The following is a 14767-nucleotide window of genomic DNA, read 5'->3' on the forward strand; positions in this document are numbered from 1 at the left end:
GAGGTGTGCTCTAGGTTTCTACTGTTATCTGCCCTGGCTCAACCCTGAAGAAAATGGGCTGAGTCTGAGGTACTTGGGGATTTGACTGCTCAAGGAGGGTGTTAGGTCTCTTTGGTTCTTCACAGAAACAGACCACAAAGCCTTGAAAACCAGCCATAAGCATGTATTTCCAAGTGTCATCCTGGGTGGAGACAGAAACCCCTCCAGACCTTGAATGTCCGTAGGCCTTCTGAAATTCCCGTGAAAATGAATTGTGCTCAATTCAGAACAGGAAGAGTTGGGTTTCAGTTCTTGTGAGTTCTGTCCTTAATTAGCCATATGACTTGCAGCAAATTAAATTCTCTGCGCCTCACTTGTCTGGAGGTCAACTCGGTGGAGTTGACTTTAGGAACTGGCATGCTTTCATGGATTTCCTGAGGTCCCGTGATGGACAGAATTCTGGAAGCAAGATCTGGAAAATTATAAATGATTATACATATCTCCTTCCTGCATCTCTTTTTTTGTTATGATGAAATGGGGAAAAAATACGCAGGTGATTTTGCCCTGGATAGGGAAGGGGCGAAATGAGCATTCTGAGTGACATTAGTAGACAGATTTGGAAACTGAGGCAAAGAAAGAACAAAGGAGTTAGGCAGAACCAGAAATTACCCCTACCCACTAGCCTGGGATTTCTATTTTAAAAGACTTACAAATAACAGACCATTCATTATTTTGTATACCAGTGGAGAGAGCACTAAATCAGTTGGCAAACAGTCTGGGAATAATAATCTTGTTATGTTTCTCCATGTTATCTGGTGAGCCTACAAAACTGTGTAGTGCACAACAGCAGGGATAATAAAGAAGTTGGATGAAGACCAAACATAGCAAAGGCAGTCTCGTGACTTTTAGGAGGTTGTCCATTGACCCCAGAAATTAAGCAACTGAGGAGCGGGGTGGTGTTTCAACAAAATAAAGTTGAAAACGCACTTCTAAGGTATACAGTAACTACTGAATGTTTAGGGAGTCTAAGAAGACCTTTGTTCCCCTTTTCTCATTTTGATTTTGAGAGAACAAGACTATTTTTAACGTGAGCCTGCTTTTACATTTCACCTGGATTTTCATGTTTGTTTTTTCTACTTACCGGGAGAGGAGGACGACAGGGAGTCCCGGAACTAAATGCAAGAATCTTAGGTCATTTAGATGTGTTTGATGTGCGTAAAGAGGATTTTGTTTTACTTTGTTTTGTTTTCTTCAGGTTCTCTGTATCGCCATTCCTTCTGTCCTTCAGAGAAATTTCTTGAGATTTAGGAGGATGATTAGAAATACTTTTTTTTGCAAAAATGGGGTCCTTGGTGAAGCAGTGTTGCTGAATATGTGCTTTTTAATGTGTTCCTCACACCTTCTGTCTTAAACTGTCATAAACGGATGTGTAGGTTTGGCTGGGCTTTTTGTGACCTTATCTCAACGTTTATAAAAGACCTGTTAAAGGCAAGAAGTGAAGACTTTGACTTGTCGGTCTTCAGACTTAAGCACTGTTTTTTCTCTCTTTTCATAAGTGTAAATATCCTTTATTGTTTCTAAATTTCTTACCTCCCAACTTTATGTTTATTACCACCTCCATCTCAACTGTATATGTTTTCCAGTTATTTTATTTAATATCATGCCATTATTTTCCTTGTTGAACTGACTTAATAAGGTTTGGGGGTTGTTCTTTTCTCCTCTCAGAATTTTGGGCTATAATATGCCAACCCATGGGGAGTTGTCCTAATAATAAACCAGTTATGTTTTGACTTGACTGATTGTGGCATTTGGGATTTTTGTTTTGTTTTGCTTTAACTGTAAAAACTAGATATGCAGCTCCATACTGGATGCTTTAGCCTTCTATTTGCCATCAATCTATTAGTTTTCTTCTCCAAAGTGTGGCTAAGTGCATCTCTGCTTACAGTGTGTCTTTTCACATTTAAGAGAGGGAGTAAAATAGAAAAGATGAAGAAAAACAAATTTTTAAAAAGTGAGAACAGCTGAACGGCACAAAAAATAATCTGAAGGACAGAATTCACTCAGAAGACCTGCACTCTCATCTTGCTTAAACATCACCATACCTCATATTTTATCAGTTATATTTAATAAATAAGCCAACTCTTCATAGTATAAGAGTCTAGAATGACCTGGTGTGAGCTAGGAAGGTTTCAGAGAAGAAACAGAACTTTACTTGGGGAGTGAAAGAGATCTGGATGAAGAGAAAGCACAATCTAAGTGAAGGAAGAACAGAAGCCACTGAGTGGATTGAGCAGGAAGAACAGCTGCATGAAGGATATATATGCTGAGTAATCATGGGGAATACAGCTGGATAGGGGGGAATGCAACCATGAATCTCTGTGTCCTGTTAGAATTGTAGTCTGGAATTTTTCCAACAGGAATTAATTGCTAAAAGTTTCTGCAAGTAACTTAAAAAAAAAAAAATTGCTTTATTAAGATTGATCTGACATTTTGGGTGAGAAAGAAGGAAACACCAGAGACAGAAAAGTTTTCAGACCATTCAAACAGCTTCCTTCTTTTCTTACATGAGGACAAATGATCTTTTATTTGTGTTAGAAGAAGAGATACCATATAAATCTAAAATTACTGCTAATAGTGTATAGTATAGAGAGAGTATTGTGTTTGTAAGTAAAATAGGAAAAGACATGCACAAAAGCTGGCTGAGTATTATAAAATGTCTGTCCTACTTCAATTCAGTCTTTTCAAGTGTTGTACTGAGCTTCATCCAGGAATGTTTAGAACTTATAGGGAGATGGCTTAAAGATGGTGGTGGTGTTGTCATGACCTTTATCTTGGCAGCATAGGTTGTGGGAGGAGGCACCAATGTTTCTCTGTCATGACTGCCTGTACACACGCACATGCACACACTCACCCACAGATTTGTATATGTGAGGGTATATGTGCATGTGTATAATCTAAATTTTTCAAGACCTTCATGACAGAGCCAATCTATGCCCCCAAGTACGTTCTTTCTCCACTCTATTCTCACTAGCTCTCATTACAGGAATTTGCCCTGCTAATATCTTTATCAAAATCTTTATTATAATTAACACAGATGAGGTAGTTTGCCATTTTGAATCCAATTTTGTTACAATGAAAGATGAATATTAAGAAATTTCTGTCAGAGTCTCTTAGATGTTTGACTAAATTTCTAGACAGTACCATCTTTTTTTTCTTTTTTCACTTTTCTAAAATAAGATAAATCTGATACAAGTACCACCCCAAGTCAAATTAAAAGTTCCAAGTGATCCTTAAATTGTTTTACCTTCCTTATTATTATTATTTTTTTTTTTACCTTTTCCCCACAGTTGGGACAAAAACAATGTGAGTTTGGGTTAATTATTAACATTCTGACAAGGAAATGAAATAAAGAAAAGAATATCACTTAACCTTAACACTGAAAATATTGTTGAAAGTGTAGTGTATTCACTAGAGGAATGTGGGATAACATATTATCTCCTGGAGATATTTTCATAAACTTTACTGCTAAATAAAGTGAATTTGTCTAGAAAAGTTAAGGGAATATCTGAGACAGTCTAACCATAGTTTGCTATACCACTTCTTTAAATATTTTTGTATATGTAATATTTCATATATGCTCACTAATTACATCTAATGCATTTGTACATTTTCAATCTAAGTTAAAAAGTGTTTTTTAATGTTCTGGGCAGAAAACCAAAAACCAAATTCAACTGGCTTGGGAAACTCAGATTTCTGAAAACCATAAAAATGAAATCTCATGTTCTTAGACTAAATCATCAGAGGGTTTTGCCTTGTGTTCCAATAGTGGTCTAGCTAACAGAATCAAAGTCCTGAAAACATATTCAAGAGGTCTTCTGATAGTTCTTTCTACCTAGTCCAAGAACAGATTGCAATCCAATTTAATGGAAAGGTCATGCTTATTTAGACAGACTTATTTTTTAAAGTCACAACAAAATTACTTTTCTTGTGATCATTAAGCAGAAATATTCAGAAATCAAAGAAAAATTGACCTATTTTGATCTCCTGCAGAACTGTGGTCAAAGGTCTCTAAAGGAGCCCCAAGATAGTTTACATCTGGCAATAGTTATCAAGCAAGAAAAATATTCATAAAACAGCATAATTAATGGAATAGAAACAATAAAGGCTTAGTATTCATGGTTCTTAGGTGACAGCACAATCCAAACCCAATCATAGATACTGGTAAGAAGGCTATTTCCTATTAATTCAGGGATCATTTCCTGGATCAAGTTGACAGTCTATGTGTAACTAAAACGGTTCTCTATAGTCCCAGCTCTTAATACACATAAGGAACTGGGAAAGGCCTCACAATGAGTTATTGACATATAAACCCTTAGGACTAGCTGGCGCAGTAAACCTGTGTTACCCCCATCACACTCCCTATAGCACTCAGGGCAAGCAGGGATAGGGCACATACTTGAGAGTTACATTTCTCAAACTTGTTGATAATTGCAAGATCTTTGGGCTGGTGAAATGTGCTGGTTTCTTCTGGATTCTGTCCCATTACTTTATATTTAAAATTCTTTTGAGATTGTTTTAGCGCCAAAGAGATGATGGCACACAAATGTTTGTATACATTTAGTGAGGTGATATATGTAAAGCAAATTGTGACATTATAGCCAGAGAAGCTCTAAATGGAATAAAAGTATAAGAAATGACCTGTGCTAAGCCATAGTAATTAAAATAGTATGGTATGGGAATAATAACAGACACACAGACCAATGGAATCGAATAGAAAATCCAAAAATAAAGCCACACATATATAGACAACTAATCTTTGACAAAGGAGCAAAGAGTATGCAATGGGACAAGGACAGTTTGTTCAATAAATGGTTAGTCTCAGTTACCTTATGTCACTAAAAAACAAGACTTTACTGTGACTGTGCATGTAGAAAAATGAAGCTAGACTACTACCTCACACCATGCACAAATACCAACTCAAAATGGATTAAAGAATTAGACATATACCCGAAACCATAAAATACATAGAAGAAAATATAGGCAAAACAATACATGACATATATCACAGTAATGTCTTTAAAGACACATTACCTAAAGCAAAGATAGTGAAGGAAAAGATGAACAGCTGGGACTACATCAAATTAAAGAACTTCTATACAGCAAAAGAGACATTAACCAAAACAAAGAGACATCCCACTGAATGGGAGAAAATTTTTGCACACAATACAACTGATATGGAACTGATCACAAAGATCTGAAAAGAGTTGAGGAGACACAACAAAAATAAACAATCCAGTCAAAAAATGGGCAGAAGAGCTAAAAAGACCACTTCTCCAAAAAGGAAATGAAAATGGCCGACAGGCATATGAAAAAAATGTTCAAAATTTCTTGTAATCAGGGAAATATGAATCAAAACCACAATGAGATACCATCTTACACCAGTGAGAATGGCACATATTAAAAAACTAACAAGAACAAATATTGGCAAGGATGTGGAGAAAAAGGAAAAACTCTACTACACTGCTGGTGGGAATGAAAACCTGTCCAACCACTATAGAAAGCTGTGTGGGACATTCCTCAGTCTACTAAAAATGGATCTTCCATATGATCAAGCAGTTCTACTCATAGGAATCTACCCAAAGGATACAAAAACCATTAATTCAAAAGGACACCTGCACCCCTATGTATATTGCAGCACTATTTACAATAGGCAAGCTATGAAAACAACCCAAATGCCCAAAAATAGATGACTGGATCAAGAAGATGTGGTGTGTGTATATATATATATATATATATATATATATATATATATATATATGTATATGTATATGTATATATATATATACACACACACAATGGAATATTACTCAGCAGTCAAAAAGATATACTCATGCCATTCATAGCAACATGGATAGAACTGAAAGGGATTGTGCTCAGTGAAGTAAGTCAGAAGGAAAAAAGCAAAATATTGGATAGTTTCACTTGTGGGAGGAATGTAGAGGAAACAAGGGATAAGGGGGGAAAATAATTATAATAAATTAAAATTCAAAATCCACAGGCAACTATAAATCAGAGACATTCTGTAGAGGAGGAGGAGAGAGAAGGATCAAAACAGATGTGGGAAGAGGACAAGGGGCTATGGAGATGGGACATGGGTAAATTGGTGGTGGGAATATCACGGGGCTATACCTGAGAGGAGAAAGGACACATTGTACAAAAATGAAGAGGGATGTAAAACATATATAAAAGAAAAAAAAAAAAAGAAATGACCTATGCTAAGTGATCTATACCAGGCACCAAAATGGATCTTAAAGAAGTGTATTTAGGATCCTCCCTGTTATAGAGGGCTCCCTGCAAAACACTCATATATAAACGGAGCTGTTTTATCCTTCAATCTATGCTGGACAAAACTGTCTGGGTCCCAGACCAGTTTATTCAACCTGTGAAAGGATATTAAAAATGCAAATAATTCTACCAAAGTAAGAGAACTCTATTTGGATTTTTACTTTGAATCTGATCAACTTCCTTCTGCTTTGAATCCTTGCATAAGAAGGAAGACTTATACCCAAGAGAAAAATAATTTTAACTTTGAGTCAGAAAGCATCTAAAGACACTGTTGCTGTATAATCTTTCATCTAATTTTCTTCTGGCTTATTTTAAGAGAAATGGGGGGAGGGAGTTTGATTTATTAAAACCCCAGAGAACCAAGATCCAAATATTTATGTAAAAGCCTCTTTTTTATTTTTGTAATTTCCCTTAAAGGATGTTTCAGATAGATAAAGTAAGACCAGAGCCAGGATGTTCCTTTTGAAGGCCAAGGGAAATTCAAGCTTATTGAGTATCCTAAACATGCACATTTTTCCTTAGGATATGCTTAGGGCTGGTTTGTCACACTGCATGAAAGTCCTGGAAATTCCGTGCAGTATCAGACCTAAGCCAGAAACAGCATGTTTAACTGCCATTTGCTTTAAGAGACCACACAGAAGGAAAGATATAAAAGCAAGTAGGATAAGATGTTAAAAGATATGCCAAGGAAGTGGTCTGCCTTTGGTTTCACCAGTGAAACAGCAAAGGAATAAAAAAATAGTATCCTCTTCCCTTTTCTGGATGTTCAGCACAGGACTGTTTTATTTTTTAATTTAATTTTATTTTTTAGGCATAGCTAGATTGAAGGAACAAATACAGTAAGGTACTCTCTGAGTGAACAAAATTACACAGAACTGCAAATAAACCCTAGTCAATAGTAAGGAAATAAATAGTGCTTGTTGTTCAAGAAATACCCAAACATTCAAGAACATTCCTAAAGTAGGTTAGTCTCAGTTACCTTTTGTCACTAAAAAACAAGACTTTTCTGTGACTGTGCATTATTTGAAGAGAACCATTTATTCTTCTTAACTCTTTCAGTGCCCTGTCTTTGAGGGCTGTGGGTCAAACTACCTATGAAGCATGTTGCTCCCAAGATACCACAACTCATTTTTCCTTTCTTAGTGTTAGTCAGTTTTTAAACTTCAAAACTATTTTCTTTCTAGAAGTGAACAAATTACATTTTGCAAGGAGAAAAATTATACTGGAGATAATAAAATATTGCATCTTAGTCATTAGTGAAAAATAGCATAACCATCATTCTGAAATACCAAGCAATTTTACGAAGAATTAGAGTGCATATCACAAAAGCAAACATAGTTTACAGCAGACAAGGGTCTTAATGGCATTTAAGCAAAGCCAATTCAATTCAAATTTGAAAAAAAAAAAATTGCCACAATCTTACATACTTTATAAAATAATTGGATGAGAAAATCCCCTTCTTAGGAGCAAGCAGATAATGGTTGCAAAAGACGGTGGAAAAGATACAGAAATAAAGGAAGAGAAATTGAGCAAAGAGAGTGTGGGATATGGAGAAATAGAAGAAAGGACATGTGTCATTAAGAACAAATAGTTCTGTGAAATAAGAATTTGAACTAAGAAATCCTGTTGTCTAGTGAAATGCACCCAAAAAGAAAATAAACAGTTCAGTTGGTTGAAAACATATTTCTAAGAAGTTTTTCAAGGAAAATAGCTGTTTCAGAAGCTTTGGTATTCAATATACCAAATGATATTTTCAAAGAGCCAAGGAGGGAGGCAAGACATAAGAGTCACAGCACAATGAAGACAAGATAGTGGAGAATCATTTGTAAACTGAAATGAACTTTGTGTCAACATGCACAGAACAGACAAGTTTTGAAGAACTTTTCCCACTGAGTCAAACTGAAGAGTATTATTTAGACTCCCTCTGGGAGAAACCTGAGAAAAGTCAAAGAGAGAGAGAGAGAGAGAGAGAGAGAGAGAGAGCCAAAAAGTGTTTTTAGTCTCACCCTCACCCATCCTGTACTTTTCCCAGCTGCTATTTTCAAGATAAATGTTAAATTTGTGGGTATTTTCCTCCTAGGTTAAAGAAAAACAAAACAAAGTATAAAAAAAGATCTGACAGAGAGCCAATGACCTTGACCTTGGAGAGACCTTCATATTGGAGAGAGAGCTCTTAAAGAAAAAGTGTTTGAAAAAAACAGTGAAGATGTAGTATCTATCTCCTGTGCTCACAGATCTCCAGCTTCTTATAAAGTAACCTATATATCTGAGAACCTGGAAAAAAACATATGTTACTTTTTTAGTTGCATCCCAATTTTAAATTTCATTAAAGTGCCAATTTTTAGGCAGGGCGTTTTGTTGAACTCACCATAACTAATGATTAAAGTCAATTTTATTTAGGAAACCAGCAGAATTTTCTTGTGGGTTTAAAGCCATCCCACTTTACCAATAGACCACTTCTATACAGTCCTTTGGTTTTACATTAGTTTCCAAAATAGCTCTTACTGCTATAATCCCTGCTGTTATCACACAGGACACCACTAAGACTATAGTTCCCTAGTTGATCAGAGAATCTGAAGAGGTAGACATATCCTTAGATATCAACCTATATGGAATCGGTGATGCAATGGGTGGAAATGCCTGTCGGGCTTGTTTCTGTTGAGACTCCTTGAGAAATTGCTCAATGTGGCTGATAGCATATGCATTAAAGGGTGTTGCAGAGTGGTTTTCTTTATGCATTCCACAATGTGATTGACTTATGATCTCTGTTCCTTCTCTCTCTCTTTCTGTCTCTCTCAAATTTTCCCTCTGCCTCTCTCTTATGAGGACACGTGTGATGGCATTTAGGTCCCGTCAAATAATCCAGGATAATTGCCCTGTCTTAATTTCCTAAACTTAATCACATATGCAAGGATTGTTTTTCCAAATAAAGCAATATTTAAAATGTTTTTATTGCAGTAAACTGGCATTATAATATTATTCAAGTGTCAGGTATGCCTCATTATAAATCAACATCTGTATATATTACATTAAGTTTGTCACTAAAAGTCCATTTCTCTCCCAAATAAGGTAATACAAGTTCTAGGGATTAGGACCTGCTATTTTGGGGAGTATTATTCACCCTATATATACATCCATTTCATTCTCTCTTACATACATGATATTCTGTAATGCCTACACCATTATAGGAGTCATCGTTGGACTACTTGGAGAACCTCACTTATTTACTGAATACTTGCATTATACAAACTTGCAGTAGTAAAGCAAAAGGAGTATGAATCTTTGCCTTAGAGTAATAGACAAATATTGTTGGGAAGACAAGACTAATGAATGGGTGAATTCAGTGAACATTGTTGTTGATGGTCCAACATCTGTTTCACTCCAACGTATTGGTTCCGAATTAGGTACATCCCCAACTTTTACTAAAGAACATAAATCTGTGAAGAAAGCCTGCCATTATTTTATGAGAGAATCAAGAGAAGATGGCCTATTCTCTTTCTCTGGACTTTGCCATATCTGGATATGCTGCTAGCTATCATTTAGTCATTTTTTTTATTTTATTCAGTAAATGATTTTATTTTTTTATTTTATTATAATTATTTTTATTGTTTAAATTATTTCTGTTTTTTAAGTTTTTTATTTTTGCATTCTCCATGCAATTGCACCCCCCCTTATTTTCACCCCAATCCCATATTTCCCCACCCTCCACCCCCCATAGTGTGTCTCTGGTTTATAGCTGTTTCTTGATTTTGATTTTTTCTTTCTTATACTTATTCTTTTTCCTGGTCCCTTATTTAGGTTTCGTAAATTCCTGCTATGAGTGGGACCATCTGGTATTTTTCTTTTTCTTTCTGGCTTATTTCGCTGAGCATGATCCCTTCCAGCACCATCCATGTTGCTGCAAATTGTATGTGTTTATCTTTTTTGAATGCTGAGCAATATTCCATGGTGTATATGTACCACATCTTCTTGATCCAGTCATCTATTTTTGGGCATTTGGGCTGTTTCCAAAGCTTAGCTATTGTAAATAGTGCTGCTATAAACATAGGGGTGCAGGTGCTCTTTGGAATTGATGATTCTGTGTCCTTTGGGTAAATACCTAGGAGTGGAATTGCTGGATCATATAGAGGCTCTATCTTTACTATGCTGAGGAATCTCCACACAGCTTTCCATAGTGGTTGGACCAGTTTGCACTCCCACCAGCAATGCAGGAGAGTTTCTTTTTCTCCACATCCTCACCAACATTTGTTGTTGCTAGTTTTTTTAATATGTGCCCTTCTCACTGGTATAAGATGGTATCTCATTGTAGTTTTGATTTGCATTTCCCTGATTACAAGTGATGTTGAACATTTTTTCATCTGCGTTTTGGCCATTTGCATTTCCTCTTTGGAGAAGTTTCTTTTTAGCTCTTCTGCCCATTTTTTGACTGCATTATTTTCTTTTTCTTGTTGAATCTCATCAGCTCTTTGTAGATTTTTGTGATCAGTCCTTTATCATTAGTGTTGGGTACAAAAATTTTCTCCCAGTTCGTGGGGTTTCTCTCTATTTTGGTTATTGTTTCTTTTGCTGTGCAGAAGCTCTTTAATTTGATGTAGTCCCAGCTGTTTATCTTTGCCTTCACTGTCACTGCTTTGGGTGATGTGTCTGTAAAGATGTCTTTGATGTGCATGTCATGTAGTGTTTTGCCTATATTTCCTTCTATATATTTTATGGTTTTGGGTCTTATGTCTAGTTCTTTAATCCATTTGAGTTGACTTTTGTGCATGGTGTGAGGTAGTAGTCAAGTTTCATTGTTTTGCATGTAGTGACCAGTTCTTCCAGCACCATTTATTGAAGAAACTTTCTTTGCTCCAGTGCATGTTCTTTGCTTCTTTGTCAAAGATTAATTGACCATAAATCTATGGGTTTATTTCTGGGTTTTCTGTTCAGTTCCATTGTTCCGTGTGTCTATTCTTGTTCCAATACCATGCAGTTTTGATTATTATGGCTCTGTAGTATAGTTTGAAATCTGGGAGAGTGATGCCTCCATTCCCTTCTTTTTTTCAGGAGGGTTTTGGCTTTTTTAGGAGGGTTTTGTCTCATTTAGTCATTTTGTTGCCAATATTCACAAATCTAAGAATTGGATAAAACCTGTGTTTTTGATGGCATTATTGAAATGATATACTGATCAACTGCAGATCCTCCCTTACATAGAACTCTTAAGTTAGTTAAGCTATTTCCTTCTAAAATCAGTTTTTGTTGAGTTTTCTGTTGTTGTAATAGAATCTTTGCTAAGACCAACCAAATCCCAATAAAAATATCAATGGCATATTTCAAAGAACTGAAGTAAATACTACTGAAATTAATATAGAATCACAAAAGATGCCAAATGGCAAAAGCAATCTTGACAAAGAAAAAAGAGAATGGGGGTATCACACTTCTAGACCTCAAGCTGTATTATAAAGACACAATAATTAAAACAGCCTGGTATGGTACTGGAATGAAAACAGACACACAGACCAATGGAATAGAATTGAGATCTCAGAAATAAACCCTCATCTATATGGACAGTTAATCTGTGACAAAGGAGCCAAAAACATACACTGAAACAAGGAGAACCTCTTCAATAAATGGTGTTGGGAAAACTTGGACAGCTGCATGTAAAAAACTAGACCACAGCGGGCCTCCCTGGTGGTGCAGCGGTTGAGCGCTGGGTTGCGAAGCTGCCCGCGGCCTCTGCGGCGACGGTTCGATCCCCGGCTGCTCCCCGGCCACCGGAGGAGGGTCCCACATGGCGCGTAGACCTCTCCTGCCGCCCGCTGCTCCCCTCAGCAGTGTGCTTCGGTCCTTCTGCCTGCTCTGCTCCCCGCTCTGGCTCTGGTGAATTCTCTCACCCTCCCACCCTTCTGACTGTACCCAGTGCTTGTATAAATAAATAAATAAATCTTAAAAAAAAAAAAAAAAAAAAAAACTAGACCACAGCCTCATACCATACAACAAAATCAACTCAGATGAATCAATGATGTGGATGTAAAACCTGAAACCCTAAAATACATAAGTGAAAACATAGGCAAAACATTTAATGACATAAGCTTTAGTGTTGTCTTTAGTGATTAGTATCCAACAGCAAGGAAAACAAAAGAGTACATAAACCACTGGGACTACTTCAAATTAAAAAGCTTCTGTACAGTGAAAGAAACCATAACTAAAAGGAAAAGATACTACTGAATGGGAGAAATATTTGCATACCATACATCTGATAAAGGACTGATAGCAAAGATACACAAAAAACTTATAAAACTCTACAAAAATAAAACAAATAGTTGCTTGTTGATTTTGATTTTTTACTTTATTGTAATTAATCTTTTCCTGGTCCCTTTTTAGGTTTTCTGAATTCCTGCTATGAGTGAGACCATCCGGTATTTTTCTTTTTCTTTCTGGCTTATTTCACTGAGCATGGTTCCTTCCAGCTCCATCTGTTAGGGGGAAAAGGATGTCCCAAAGCAAATTCCATATAGGCTTTGTGGACTCCACCCCCACCCCAGGTCAAAGCCAAAGACACTGGGAACTCCAAATCCCATCACCACCAAAGGGAAGGTGGCTGGGACCTGAGGGTGGGGTTAAGCAGCCAGGTGGATACAAAAGGCAGACACGTGGGCTTTGGGGGGCTCCCCCATTTTGGCTCTCCACCAGCTCGCGGCGTGCGGCCAGCTCTGAGAGTGACTTTGGGTTTCCAGGTCGTGGGATCGGGTAGGACGCATTAAAGACTTTATTTCCCTATTTTCTCCCTGAGTTGTACATTTTCCTTATTTCCTTTTCTCTTGTAAATAAACCTTTTATTAACCCTTTGGCGTGTGTCTGTAGTAGAGTATTCATAAGTCCCTTTAAAGCGCGCGGGTGAGGACCCACAGCCAGGAACCCGTTTAATATCGGGGTTGCTCTATAACACATCCATGTTGCTACAAATCGTATGAGTTTATCTTTTTTTGATTGCTGAGTAATATTCCATTGTATTTATGTACCACATCTTCTTGATCCAGTCATCTGTTTTTGGGCATTTGGGTTGTTTCCATAGTGCTGCTATAAACATAGGGGTGCAGGTGCCCTTTTGAATTAATGATTCTGTGTCCTTCAAAATCAATAAGAGACTATAAACCTGAGACACACTACCTGGGGTAGGGAGGAGAGGAGGAAGGAGTAGGGTCAAAATAAGGGGGGTGAGTTATAGGGAATATAACCAAGATAAAAATGCATACATTGTGCAAAAATGAAAAATGATGTAAAAATATATAAAATAAAAAAAATTTAAAAAATAATTATAAAAAATAAAATGTACATTTTTTAAACCAATTAAAAAAAAAGAAAGCAACAAAAACGTGAAAATATGTAACTGCTAGGAATGGCTAATATTTAAAACAGTGCTTCCTGTGGACTGGACACTGGAATAGCTACTTTGTAGACATTAACTCATTTTATGCTTGTAATATTTCTAAGGAAGTACTTGTCATTATCAGTTTCCCTTAAAGATTACAAGGTATCTGTTTATAATTTTCTAGTGATAGGCAGAGCCAGAATTTGAGCCCAGACGGTCTAATTATAGTGTTCTTTATTATGCTATATTGTCTTTCACTTCTCTATATTTCTCTCTGACTTAATGTGGATATTCCAAATACCTATAAACATTCCAAATTGCACTTGATAAGTGCTTAAAGAAGGTGTCAGTTATCTATTGATGAGTAACAAACCAACCTCAAATTTTGTGGTTTAAAACAAAAACAATTATTTATTTTTCTCATAAATCTTTCATTTGGGCAGAACTCAGTAAAGTCGCCTTACCTCTAAACCCTCTTCTGCCCCCTGGACATTAGCAGAGGTAGCTATTTTGGGTGCTAATGAGTCAAGGTGAATCATTCACATGGTTAGCAAGTTGCGTTCTGTGAACTGAGCTCAGCCAAGACTATGTGTTGAGAACCTCATTTCTGCCTCACAGGGCCCTTTTCACTGTTGCTTGGTTTTCCTCAAAGCAAGGAAACTCAGTTCAAAGAGCAAGTTTATCCTGTGATACTCTTCTTTTGAACTCTAAGAAGCTATAGTCTTTGATATTACAATCTCACTTCTGCCAGAATCACAAGTCCACCCAAATTCAAGGGGAAGAGCATAAGTCTCACCTCTCAAGAAGTTGTGAGGTGATTTGGTCGTTATAAGCAGATTAGGAAAAAAAATTTGCCACAAACACTTTTATACATACAAGAATACAGAGAAGAAATCATTAAATGACAAAATGCAGTCACAAATGTAAAATAAAATGCTAATTACAAAAATTAAAAACTAACCCTTGATAGCTACAGAACTGAAGCTCCACAGTGAGTGGGAGTGCAGGAGGGGTAAGAACAAAGAAGGAAAGAAGCACAATGGTTTATGGTGGTAGAGTGTGGGTGAGTTTTTAATTAAAGAATTAAAAATC

General features: G+C 36.5%; 1 long non-coding RNA gene across 1 annotated transcript in view; it reads left to right on the forward strand.

Moving 5' to 3' along the window:
* LOC119258910 (uncharacterized) overlaps window positions 1-14767 on the forward strand; it is a 182273-nt gene that overhangs the window by 65798 nt on the left and 101708 nt on the right. The gene's annotated exons all lie outside the window — the stretch shown is intronic.

Source organism: Talpa occidentalis, unplaced genomic scaffold (assembly GCF_014898055.3).
Source record: "Talpa occidentalis isolate TD23 unplaced genomic scaffold, MPIMG_talOcc4v2.1 talOcc4.5, whole genome shotgun sequence".
NCBI classification, from domain to species: Eukaryota; Metazoa; Chordata; class Mammalia; order Eulipotyphla; family Talpidae; genus Talpa; species Talpa occidentalis.